The sequence below is a fragment of the Arachis ipaensis genome, chromosome B06 (genome assembly GCF_000816755.2).
Source record: "Arachis ipaensis cultivar K30076 chromosome B06, Araip1.1, whole genome shotgun sequence".
Classification (NCBI taxonomy): Eukaryota; Viridiplantae; Streptophyta; class Magnoliopsida; order Fabales; family Fabaceae; genus Arachis; species Arachis ipaensis.
In genome coordinates, this window is record NC_029790.2 from 114,877,169 (window position 1) to 114,891,577 (window position 14,409).

General features: G+C 38.4%; 1 long non-coding RNA gene across 1 annotated transcript; it reads right to left on the reverse strand.

The window, feature by feature from the left end:
* LOC110264132 lies at positions 999–3,224 on the reverse strand. Its single transcript, XR_002349864.1, has 3 exons — positions 3,127–3,224; positions 2,852–3,035; positions 999–1,047 (listed from the first exon to the last, which is right to left on the reverse strand). It is a non-coding gene; the product is annotated as an uncharacterized LOC110264132 (long non-coding RNA).

The window sequence follows — 14,409 nt, forward strand, 5'->3', positions numbered from 1 at the left end:
TCTGTTAGTGTAACAGAACCCAAATTAAAAATTACGGTTCTGTTAACGATGTTGAATAATGGTAAATAGGTAGAGATTACATTAGTAGTGGCTGTGACCGCAAAAGTCATGGTTACTTCTCTTCCAGATTTTCAACCACTCATTAGAGAGAGAGACAGAGAGAGATTGATTTTGAAGAAGAGAAAATTATATTGACTCTTTTTTAGTATGTAGGCAAAGATAGACGTTGATCAACTAATTGAACATATACTTTCTTAATTAATTCTAGTTAATTATTCCTCCGGTAACAACGTCATTTTAATGCTATTTATTATTAATTGTTATTAACAACGTTAATTACGCATATGCTTTCTTTAGTACTAGTTTCTTTATTCCTATTTTTTATTTGGAAAGTTACTCTTTCTTAGTGATAGGATTCTTGTTCTAAACGGAGTTACTCCTTTCGTGGAACGCCGTCCTGTTGACTAGTTTCGTTTTCATAGAGCAAAATTCTCATTTGTTTTCCTAACACAATTCTTTTTGTTAGAAAACATGGTTGTTTAATTTGGAATTTAGGATGTGTACCCCATCAAAATAACAATGTAATTTTTCATTTTTATTATATTTGAGTCTTATTGAAATAATTTAAAACCAACTGTCTTAACGTATAATATGCAAAAATTTATTACATGCAAAAATGATCTCATGCATGCTTATTTTCAACTAGTCCAACCTGAATAAAAATTTATTTTATTCGGTGATAGACTCAGATGAAACTACAATGGCAACTGTAACACCCTACCACACAAGCTCCTAACTCAGCTTGCGAAGTCAAGACTGGCCGGAGAATATTTACACATATATACATACATATCCAAAACCCAAAAGTATATATACACAATCCTGCCTCTCCATAAACCTCTAGGAGGATAAAAAAGAATAAGTTATGTGGAGAGAAAGCTAAGTAAATATATAAATATATATATATGTCATTGTACAACAAAACTACTCAGTAACCACTCCACTTCAAGAGTCCAGACGCCTAACGAGATGGCCCCCGACCTGCATCTGAAAAATAACAACATAGTATCGAATGAGAACCAGAGGTTCTCAGTATGGTAAAGGTGCCACACACATAATATATAAGGTCCTGGAAATGCTAGAGGCAATCCTAGGACGCCGACACCCAGATTGTAGAGCTTAAAGTATTAAACAGAAGCCATAAAAGGTAGTTTTCTAAGAGTACCTAAATCTAACTTAGCTTAATCTTACATCTAAGTCTCATACTGCCATTCCTCCATACCTCCAACTCCATCATGCATTTCACAGACATTTAAATAGATAAAGGCAAGCACAGGAAGGTTACAAATACTGCAGGTAACAAATACACATTTAACATGGCAAGTACATTTAGGCACACCCAATTAAAGCACAAGCAAGTAATTCAAGTGATATGCTTATGATGCATGCCTGTCCTATGGCTGATGAGGCTCATCTGTCGGTTATCCAGCCAACCCGACAAGTTTGAAAAAACTTAGATTGTCCCCCGACGTGCATCCCCAAGAGTCTATGCATAGCTTTTTCTCAAATAATCAATATTGCTCAATGGGGGTTACATTCCCGGGAATTTATATAGTGCCCGGTCACACTTACATCGTAGGGTCAACAGAGTATCGAGTTTTCTACCTGGTACACGTGGTGGCAAGCCACGACACTTTATCCAGGGAATCTCGTATCTCAGATCATTAAATCATTTAAGCCCAATTTCATACATAATCTTTCATCAGAATATTCAGTCGAGTATCATATATGACTTATCCATAACATCTCATAATCAATTCATCACTTTTCAACTTTACTTCACCTTCAAGTTATCCTCATTTCCTAACTTCATCTAATTATCAGGTTTAACACTATTATTTATGACCAATGGAATGAAAATAGAGGTTTAGTAGTTTGAAATAGGTTTTAAAAACCTTGAAAATCATGTTTTCTGGAACAGGTGCCACGCGTACGCGTGGTTCACGCGTACGTGTGGTATTGTAAAAACGCAGCTCGCGCACGCATCCTTTGTCATGCGTACGCGTAGGTGAAATCTTCATGTCACGCGTACGCGTGGACATGCTTGTTTACCCCTTACGCGCACGCATGGACCCGTCGCTTACGCATCGCCGAAAATCCACTCCACGCGTACGCGTGGGTGTACTTTCTTTAAAGAAAATAAAGCTGATGCAGAAGCTAGCTTGCAGTAGCAGGAAAATCAAAACTGCCAAAACAGAACAGATTGTAAGCATAACTTTCAAATTCCATAACTTCTTTGATTTACAATATTTTTCACCCGTTCTTCAAGTGGCATAAACATCACGAACCCAATTCTCATTTTAAAACAAGTTGGAAACAAATTAAGGGTCTGAGAGCCAAGTTATACCTCGCCGAAGTTCGGCCACAAACCAACTTTTTAGAAAAAATTGCAAAACCTCTTTCCTCATTCCAACAATTCTCATGCTCCCAACACATTCACCTGTACATTTTAACATCAACAAGTCCTATTTCCTCGACACTATATCCACCATAAACATCATACTTTACACCCACAATTATCACATATACATAAGCCAAAACCACCAACAACAATTGCATATATACAAGCCAAGTCTCACAATCAGCCATAGTTTATGAATTACACATTTGTGTCATTAACTCATTGATTAACATTTCATTAATCCTTCAACTAATCAATCCCACATCAATCCATATTTAATAACAAAGCACTAAACCACAACATTCAAATACGTTCCAACTTATCCTATGGTCATCTAGCCTAAGTTTTCACAGAACCTTACATTTTAAATGCAAAAAACCTAAACCATACCTTGGCCGATTTCTACGTAACGACCAAAGCTATTTCTTCAAAATCAAGGCAGCCCCTCAAAATTCAACTAGTCAGCTTCCTCCAAGTTCCAGTATTCACAATTTCAAGCTCCAATTATTTATTCGTAACCTTACCTAAGCTTCACATAAGCAAGAGTGAACGTTTTCCTCAAGCTAATTGGATCCTAAAATATCAGAAATCAAAGAAATTCAACATTCCCACTCAAAATTCAAAAATTGGGGGAAAGAAGAGACTGACGTAAAATAGCAAGTTACCTGTGAAATTGTTCTGGTAGAAACGTAGATCTCGACGCGGTGAACACGTGGCCGCAAATGGTGCGGCGATCGGAGCTCGGACGGAGAAGTTACGGGAATCGGAAAGTTGCCGTCAGGATTTCGGAAGCTTTCGTTCTCCCTGGAGCTTTCACGCAGCTCACAGGTGAAAATGAGGAAGAAAGGGCTTTCGGGCTCATTTAATGTGTTGGTCCGGTTGGACCGACAGCCCAATTTGGGTCTAGTTCAACTGGTTCGTCCCGTTCGGTCCAATTTTGGACCGTTTTTTTCGAAATTAGTACCAAAATTCTCGTTTCGATGAGCTCTATTCTAATTTTATATAATATTCGCATTTCTAATCTTTCTTATTAAAAACTAATTTATTGACTAATTATCTACTGATTAATCGGGGTTTACATCCTACCCACCTAACAAAGAATTTTGCCCTCAAAATTCAAATTCAGTTACCTGAAAAGAGATGTGGGTAGTCCTTTCGCATATCTGATTCGAGTTCTCAAGTATGTTCCTCGATACCAGCTCGACTCCAAGCTAGTTTTACCAATGATACTTCCTTTCCGCGTAATCGTTTAATACTAGTGTCATCAATTCTCACTGGAATTACTGGAAGTGTTAGATCTTCTCTTACTTGAATTGGTTCCGGTTCCAGAACATGACTTGCGTCAGGAGTATACTTTTGAAGCTGTGACACATGAAACACATCGTGCAAATTTGAAAGATACGGCGGTAAGGCAATTCTATAAGCCACTGGCCCAATTCTCTTCAGCATTTCAAACGGTCCAATATAACGGGGATTCAGTTTCTTGGTCCTAATAGCTCTTCCCACTCCAGTGGTTGGTGTAACTTTCAGAAAAACATGTTCTCCTTCTTCGAACTCCAAAGGCTTTCGCCTCTGATCAGCATAATTCTTCTGGCGGCTTTGGGCTATAAGCATTCGGCTACGAATCTTTTTTATTTGTTCAGTGGTTTCAGCTATCATCTCAAGCCCTAACAAACTTCTTTCTCCAGTTTTATACCAACATAGTGGAGATTGACATTTCTTGCCATACAGAGCCTCATATGGAGCCATTCCGAAGGTCTGAATATTTTTTTCTGACTGACCATCTGTCTGAAGGTGATACGTAGTACTCAAACTTAACTGAGTCCCAAATGCATGCTGAAAAGCTCCCCAGAACCTTGATGTAAAACGAGGATCCCTGTCAGATATAATGGTAGAAGGTATGCCATGTAGCCTGACAATCTCTTTGATATACATTCGAGCCAATTCCTCCATTGTACAACTTATTCGAATGGGAAGAAAGTGAGATGATTTTCTCAGTCGATCCTCAACCACCCAAATAGCGTCACAACCAGACCGGGTTCTAGGCAAACCTATCACAAAATCCATTGCGATACTCTCCTATTTCCATTGTAGAATCTCTAAAGGCTGAAGGGTTCCTGATGGTCTCTGATGCTCAATCTTAACCTTCTGACACGTTAAACATATAGATACATGCAATGGCACATCATTCTTCATACCTGGCCACCAGAACATCGCTTTCAGATCCTGATACATTTTAGTACTCCCCGGGTGAATTGAGAATCCACTCTTATGAGCTTCCTTCAAAATACTCTGTCGCAGGTTTTCGATATCTGGCACAACAATCCGATTCTTGAACCTCCACAAACCATCCTGACCTTCTGACACTCCCGACTGTTTTCCTTGTTCAACTGCTGGCAATACCTTACGTAACGCTTCACTATCTTGATGAGCTTTCAGAAGTTCTGATTTTAAATCACTTGAAATCTATAACTGACTCAAACAAAAAATTTCAGATTCTTCTCTAACTCCCATATTCAAACCTTGAAATGCCTTTAGTAACTCTTCCTCTCGTAGCATCATCCAAGCTGCATATAAAGACTTCTGACTCAAGGCGTCCGCTATAACGTTCGCTTTTCCTGGATGATAATTCAATTCAAAATCATAATCTTTCAGAAGCTCCATCCATCTCCTCTGACGCATATTCAATTCTTTCTGCTCAAAGAGATATTTCAAACTCTTATGATCTGAGAAGACATGAAACTTAACGCCATAGAGATAGTGCCTCCAGATCTTTAAAGCAAATATAACCGCAGTAAGTTCTAAGTCGTGGGTCGGATAGTTCATCTCATGTGGCCTTAACTGCCGTGAGGCGTATGCTACAGCATTCTGGTGCTGCATCAGAACGCACCCTAAACCCTTCAGTGATGCATCTCAGTACACTTCAAATGGCTCACTTGGTTCAGGCAATACCAACACGGGTGCAGTAGTCAATCTTTGCTTCAATTATTGAAAGCTCTCCTCACACTCTGGAGTCCAGATAAAAGGTGTATCCTTCCTAGTCAATTTAGTTAAAGGTAAGGCGAGTTGTGAAAATTCCTTAATGAATCTATGATAATACCCTGCCAAACCTAGGAAACTCCTGATCTCTGTCACTGAAGTTGGTCGCTCCCAATTCATCATTGCTTCCACCTTAGCAGGATCCACAGCTATTCCCTGCTTACTCACCACGTGGCCGAGAAACTTTACCTCACTCTTCCAAAACTCACATTTAGATAACTTAGCATATAACTTCCTGTCTCTCAGAATTTGCAACACAGTTCGCAAGTGATCAGCATGCTCCTCTTTAGTCTTAGAATAAACAAGAATGTCATCAATGAAGACAATAACAAACTTGTCCAGATACAGTCGGAAAATCTTGTTCATATAATCCATAAATACTGTCGTGGCATTAGTTAACCCGAAAGACATAACTGTATACTCATAATGGCCATAACGCGTTCTGAAAGCAGTTTTCAAAATATCCTCATCTCTAACACTTATCTGATGATACCCAGATCGCAAATCAATCTTAGAAAACACACCGTCACCTTGTAACTGATCCATTAGATCATCGATTCTAGGCAGTGAATTCAATTGTCAATAATCGACACACAAACGCATACTCCCATCTTTCTTCTTTACCAGTAACACTGGCGCTCCCACGAAGAAACACTTGGTCAGATAAAATGCTTACCCAACAGATCTCCCAGCTGAGCTTTCAATTCAGCCATTTCTAAAGGTGACATAATATAATGAGTAATCAAAATCGGACCGGCTCCAGGCACCAACTCAATTGCAAATTCAACCTCCCGGTTAGGTGAAAATTCATTAATATCATCCGGAAACACGTCTGGAAATTTACATACAACTGGAATCTGCTCTAAACTCTAATTATCATCTGATACTCCTGCAGTTAATAACATAATACCCTGACACTCAATTCCAGAACAGTTTACTATCATAGAGTTCAAATAGTAACTATTTACCACAATCGGTGCTTCTGACCCTTCCGGCATAAACTGTACTGACTTCTCAGAACAATCAAGAAAAACATGATTCTTTGATAACTAATCTAATCCCAAAATGAGATCAAGACCAGTCATCGGCAAACAAATCAAATCATGCACAAATTCATGTTGTTGCACTCGAAAGGGAACTTGTGGACATCCTATCCTAGTCACCATAGCTTCATGAGTAGCATTATACACTTTCAAATCATAACCTAAAATCATCATTCTCAATCCTAACTCATTGGCCTTTTCAAATGCAATAAATGAATGGTTTGCTCCTGAATCAAATAAAACGTTTAAGATTTTACCAGCCATTTCACAATTACCTCTAATCAGTGTCTCAGATCCCTCAGCACCTACTGTAGAAGTGGTGTATACTCTCCCCAGCTGCTGCACCCTACCAGTCTTATACTTCTTCTTCTCCGAGCAATTAGTGGCCATATACCCGGGCTGTCCACAGGAATAGGATACTCCACTTCCTAATCTACACGGAACTCCAGGATGATACTTTCCACACTTCTAACAATTCAAATCCTGCTGTGGCTACTTTCCAAACCTTTTTCCTTGACTAACATTAGTATTCGGTCTTCTATAATTACCTTGACCCTAAGTTTGCTGCGGAACAAAACCTCCATGCCTGAAATTCCTACCTCTCGGAGCAAAGTTCCTCCCTGAAGGCCTCTGAAAAGGCACCCTCAAACTTTCCTTCTCTACTACCACCTTTCTCACACAATCCTCAGCTACCATACTCTTATTCACCAATTCAGAAAATACTCTGATCTCCATTGGGGCAACAAAGCTCAGAATATCGCTCTGAAGACCTCCCTCGTATTTAATACACTTCCATTCAGCAAAATCTTTAGGCGCACATTGACAGATACGAGAAAAGCGACATAACTCCTCAAATTTGCTAGTATACTCAGCAACAGTCATCTGTCCCTGCTTTAACTGCATTAATTCAAGTTTCTTGGCATTTCTGGCTGAATTAGGAAAGTATTTCTTATAGAATTTTGTCCGGAAAACCTCCCAAGGAATCGCAGCACCATCAGGCTGCAGGATACGTCGGGTTCCCTGCCACCAATACTGAGCTTCACCTTGTAATTGATAAGTTCCAAATTCAATCCATTGCTCTTCAAGAACCTGCTGTACCTGTAACGCCCTTTCCATAGCCTGAATCCAATTATCTGCATCAGTGGGATTTGAGGTTCCCCTAAAAGTCGGAGGGAGAAATTTCAGAAATGTTGCAAGTGTCATAGGTCCGTCCTCATCATTATTGTTCCCATGATTACCCTGATTTATCTGATTACCCAGTGCCTCAGTTGTTGCCTGCATAGTTGTAGCCATATTTCCCAAGACAGCCATAAAGTCTACTGGATCAGTCCCTGTGGGGCAAGAGTAACGGTGCCTATCCTACCTCTACCTCGCCCGCGACCGCGTCCGTGAGTTGACATCTGGTCCCTATACACACCAAACAAGTGATATTAAGTTGATTAGTCTCAATATCGCAGGTCTAATGCTTTATGTTCCAAATGCATGCTCACAAACGTTTATGCCATATATATCAGTCAAATATCCTAATAGCACATAAACACATATACAGAGAATGCATAGAGGTACAATCAGTCCGTTTTTCAGGCTCTATAAGAACGAACTGCTCTAATACCATAATGTAACACCCTACCAAACTAAGTTTTACGCTTAAGTCATAAAACAGAGGTGATGACGACCTCTAAAATAAAATGTGTACATATAATAGCAGAAGAATTATAATATGCTAGGAGCCTTGAAGAATAGAGGAAATAAAAATCACAAAATAAAAGCGCAATGCTCAAGGAACGAGTTAATTTGCGTGCTAAGAAAACCATAGCTATTAAACATAAGATGACAGAAGTAGGAATAGAGTGTCAAAGATACAAAATAACAAGCTCCTAACTCAGCCTGCGAAGTCAAGACTGGCCGGAGAATATTTACACATATATACATACATATCCAAAACCCAAAAGTACATATACACAATCCTGCCTCTCCATTAACCTCTAGGAGGATAAAAAAGAATAAGTTATGTGGAGAGAAAGCTAATAAGTACATATATATACATCATTGTACAACAAAAAAACCCAGTAACCACTCCACTTCAAGAGTCCAGACGCCTAACGAGATGGCCCCCGACCTGCATCTGAAAAAAAACAACATAGTATCGAATGAGAACCAGAGGTTCTCAGTATGGTAAAGGTGCCACACACATAATATATAAGGTCCTAGGAATGCTAGAGGCAATCCTAGGACGCCAACACCCAGATTGTAGAGCTTAAAGTATTAAACAGAAGTCATAAAAGGTGGTTTTCTAAGAGTACCTAAATCTAACTTAGCTTAATCTTATATCTAAGTCTCATACTGCCATTCCTCCATACCTTCAACTCCATCATGCATTTCACAGACATTTAAATAGATAAAGGCAAGTACAGGAAGGTTACAAATACTGCAGGTAACAAATACACATTTAACATGGCAAGTACATTTAGGCACACCCAATTAAAGCACAAGCAAGTAATTCAAGTGATATGATTATGATGCATGCCTGTCCTATGGCTGATGAGGCTTATCTGTCGGTTATCCAGCCAACCTAACAAGTCTGAAAAAACATAGACTGTCCCCCGACGTGCATTTCCAAGAGTCTATGCATAGCTTCTTCTCAGATAATCAATATTGCTCAATGGGGGTTACATTCCCGAGAATTTATATAGTGCCCGGTCACACTTACGTCGTAGGGTCAACAGAGTATCGAGTTTTCTACCTGGTACACGTGGTGGTAAGCCACGACACTTTATCCAGGGAATCTCGTATCTCAGATCAATCATTTAAGCCCAAATTCATACATAATCTTTCATCAGAATATTCAGTCAAGTATCATATATGACTTATCCATAACATCTCATAATCAATTCATCATTTTTCAACTTTACTTCACCTTCAAGTTATTCTCATTTCTTAACTTCATCTAATTATTAAGTTTAACACTATTATTTATGACCAATGGAATGAAAATAGAGGTTTAGTAGTTTGAAATAGGTTTTAAAAACCTTAAAAATTATGTTTTCTGGAACAAGTGCCACGTGTACGCGTTGCTCACGCATACACATGGTATTGTAAAAACGCAGCTCGCGTACGCGTCCTTCGTCATCCGTACGCGTAGGTAAAATCTTTATGTCACGCGTACGCGTGGACATGTTTGTTTACCCCTTACACGCACGCATGGACTCGTTGCTTACGCATCGCCAAAAATCCACTCCACGCGTACACGTGGGCCGCGCATACGCGTGGGTGTACTTTCTTTAAAGAAAATAAAGCTGATGCAGAAACTAGCTTGTAGTAGCAGGAAAATCAAAACTGCCAAAACAGAACAAGTTATACCTCGCCGAAGTTTGGCCACAAACCAACTTTTTAGAAAAATTTGCAAAACCTCTTTCCTTATTCCAACAATTCTCATGCTCCCAACACATTCACCTGCACATTTTAACATCAACAAGTCCTATTTCCTCAACACCATATCCACCATAAACATCATACTTTACACCCACAATTATCACATATACATAAGCCAAAACCACCAACAACAATTGCATATATACAAGCCAAGTCTCACAATCAACCATAGTTTATGAATTACACATTTGTATCCTTAACTCATTGATTAACATTTCATTAATCCTTCAACTAATCAATCCCACATAAATCCATATTTAATAACAAAGCACTAAACCACAACATTCACATACGTTCCAACTTATCCTATGGTCATCTAGCCTAAATTTTCACAGAATCTTACATATTAAATGCAAGAAACCTAAATCATACCTTGGTCGATTTCCACGTAACGACTAAAGCTATTTATTCAAAATCAAGGCAGCCCCTCAAAATTCAACTAGTCAGCTTCCTCCAAGTTCCAGTATTCACAATTTCAAGCTCCAATTTTTTATTTGTAACCTTACCCAAGCTTCACATAAGCAAGAGTGAATATTTTCCTCAAGCTAATTGGATCCTAAAATATCAGAAATTAAAGAAATTCAACATTTCCACTCAAAATTCAAAAATTAGGGGAAAGAAGAGACTGAGGTGAAATAGCAAGTTACCTATGAAATTGTTCCGGTAGTAACATAGAGTTCAACGCGGTGAACGCGTGGCCGCAAACGGTGCGGCGATCGGAGCTCGGACGAAGAAGTTACGTGGATCGGAAAGTTGCCGTAAGGGTTTTGGGAGCTTTCGTTCTCCCTGGAGATTTCACGCTGCTCACAGGTGAAAATGAGGAAGAAAGGGCTTTCGGGCTCATTTAATGTGTTAGTCCGGTTGGACCGATAACCCGGTTCAGGTCCGGTTCAACCGGTTCGGCCCGTTCGGTCCAATTTTGGACCGTTTTCTTCAAAATTAGTGCCAAAATTATCATTTCGATGAGCTCTATACTAATTTGATATAATATTCATATTTCTAATCTTTCTTATTAAAAACTAATTTATTGACTAATTATCTACTAATTAATCGGGGTTTCCAGCAACGCCCGGGCTCATAATGACGACGACTAAGTGATGAGTCTGTGAAAGAAGAAGAGAAGAACTTAACAGACTCAGAGAGAGAGAGAAAGAGAGAGAGAGAGAGAGAGAGAGAGAGAGAGAGGGAATTTACCTAGAGAAAAGGGACTCGGCAAGAGAAAGGTGGCGACGGAATCAACAACGACAATAATAGGATAAGTATTGATGGCGATATGAGCTGTGAAGGAAGATGGCAGCTGTGAAGGGGTAGGCGACGATTGGTTCAGCAACAACGATGATGGGAGCTATGAGATTTTTTGTGAAGAAGGCGAGAAGAAGAAGACTCTGGATGAGGATGACTGTGTTTCTCTTGCATGGTTATAGAATATAGACTGAAACTATGAATCACTGAATCTGTGATGTGAGGCAAATCCTAATTTCTAAAAAGTATTTATATGTATATATCTGGGGTGGGTACACCCTAAACCTGACCATGCCCTGTCCTAAGCAAAATCTACTCCGACTCGAGTCAAGTTATTACCCTCTCCAACCGAGTATGGACAGGTCGGGTACCCGCGTATTCGGGTACTCCTGCAAAGTCTAACCACATATTGATACTCTATTTATTAAGGGTTTACTGCTAGCCAATGGATTGCTACACACACAATGAGAAGATTCTAACTCCTAATAGTTGTTTAAGCAAACGAGTGAGATAATCTCTCAACAAACTCAAATTGATTAATATTTTAATATTAAAATTCTAAGAGTTTGACTTTAATTATAACTTTGTAAAATATTTATAATAATAATTACTATATATATTTTATTTAATTTTTAATAAAATTTTTTATATAATTTTATGTATTATCCCGTATAGGGTACGGGAACATACACTAGTAAGAGAAATAAAAAAGTAAAGTGCTCATCAATTAGGAAGTGGGAATTTGTTGAATCTCTTTCTGCAGCTTCAAAGTCGATGCCATTATCTCTTCCACACTAGTTAATACATTATCAAAGATGAACTTGTTCCTAACCTTCCATAAGGATCAACTCAAAATCACCATCATCATTCTCTAAGAGGAGCTATTGGGTTAGGTACGCAAGACTCACATTCCCAAGTTCCACTCAACATAGAAATCAGAGTCTTCGGTGCCCCTTCTAGTAGCTGGTAAGCCCATTTTTGACCAAATTTCTTTTGATTTTACACAATAGAAGATGCAATGATTGATTGTTTCTGGAAATTGTAGGCATCTTCGACAGGTAGGTTGAATCGATGGGATGCGATGATGAAGCTTTTGCAGCACTGGAAGCTTTTCATAGAAGCCCCTCTAGAGAAAAGTCTTAACCTTCGTTGGGATTTTTAGCTTTCACAGTTCTCGCCACAAATTTCGTTGTTTCATAATCTCTGGACAAAATTCAATGGGAGGATGCGATAACCCACAAGCCACACGGTACCCAATACTCACTTCATACAAACCACTTATATTAAGGGCCAAATAAATTTTATCTTCTCCACCCCCAATTGTTGTTGCTAGCACACGCTGACTAGTGCCCTAAAAAAAATACTTTTAATTAGAGTTCGATTCCACTGACAATTAGAAAGTATTAAGTCTTTGACCATCAATAGTGGTTGATTTTGTAGATTGGAAGTTTCAGATGAAGAAACAACATAAGGATCTGGAGGATCAAGCCAAGGATCGCTGAAGATTCAGATACTGGACCCATCACCAACTTGCCAAACCAGCCCCTTTTCAACAATCTTACGCCCTTTCAATATGCTACGCCACCCCACGAAGGTACTGTTCTGATCTCTGTATTTATTATAGAATTGTATCGAAAATATTTACCTTTGAGGTGTCTAGATAGGAGTGATTGTGGCTGAGAAACAACTTTTCAACATTGTTTTGCTAATAGCGCCAAATTCTGAGCCCCTAGGTCCTTAAAACATAGTCCACCTTCCAATTTTGGTCTTATCATAGTATCCCAACTAACCCATGTCATTTTTTGCTCTGTACCTTTTTGACCCACCAAAATTGGGAGAGTATGTTGTGAATCCCTAATTAAAGTGTCAAGAAGACAGAAACATGATAATGAATGAATTGGGATAGCCTCCCCAATAGATTTGATTAGAACATGCCTGCCTGCAGAGGAGAGGTTTTCTTTTCCACCCTTGAACTCGCTTCCTCACCATGTCCTTGATTTCTTCAAAGGTGGCCTTTTTTATTTTTGGACTTTAGATGGAAGACCCAAATATTTATCATGTGCACCAATATGAACAATTTTCAATTTCTGAGCCAGGAGTAATCGAGCAGCCAGAAGAGTATTATTACTAAAGAATAGAGCTGATTTATGAAAATTAACTTTTTGGCCACTTAACCCCTCGTATGATTGAAGAAGATTGAGAATATTTTCACAACTGTTCTCTTACGCTTTGCAAAAAAGGATTGAGTCATCCGCAAACAAAAAATGATTAACAATAGGACATCTTCAGTTGATCTGAATACTTTCAATGAGACCGTTTTGCTCTATCTTGTTTAGCAAAAAGGATAATCCTTCTGCACAAAAAAGAAAAAAGTAGGGAGATAGAGGGTCTTCTTGACAGATACCTCTATTTGGTTTAAAAAAACCAAAATGTTGATCTTCAACAACGACAGAGTAAGAAACTGTAGTCACCACCTCCTGTATCTGACCAATCCACCTAGATTCAAATCCCAACTTCTCCAAAATAAACCAAAGAAAATGCCACTCAACACGATCATAGGCTTTGTTCATATCCAATTTAACATCCATTTCACTCGATAGGCCCCTCTTCTTTGTCTTTAGATAGTGTATACATTTGTGAGCGACTACGACATTGTTTGAAATCAATCTACCCTTAATGAAGGCACTTTGATTAGGGCTGATCAGCGAAGTCATAAATTTCTATAGCCGATGGACTAGTACTTTAGAAATAATCTTATACACAACTGAGGAAAGACTGATGGGTATAACCTGTATCATATCCTTTGTATCAGGAATTTTATGAATGAGACAGATTTGTGTATAGTTGAAATTCTTTAGTAGTCTACCGTTGACAAAGAAACTGCGAACAACCTTAAAAACATCCCCCTACTAAACTCTAGTAGAATTAAAAGAATTTAGCCGTAAATCAAATAATTATTATAAAATAAGTATTTTATCAATGATAAAATAAATTAAAATTTGAACTTAACCGTAATAAATGCTCAAGTTCAAATTTTGATAAATCAAATTTTATTTTTTTTTATGAAAATAAATTATGCAATAAATTAAAAGATATTTACAGGAAAACATTATTAATGCTCAAAAATAAAAATAAGAACCTATTAATTATACTTATTGAATAACCCAAAATTATGAAGTTTAATATTCATCG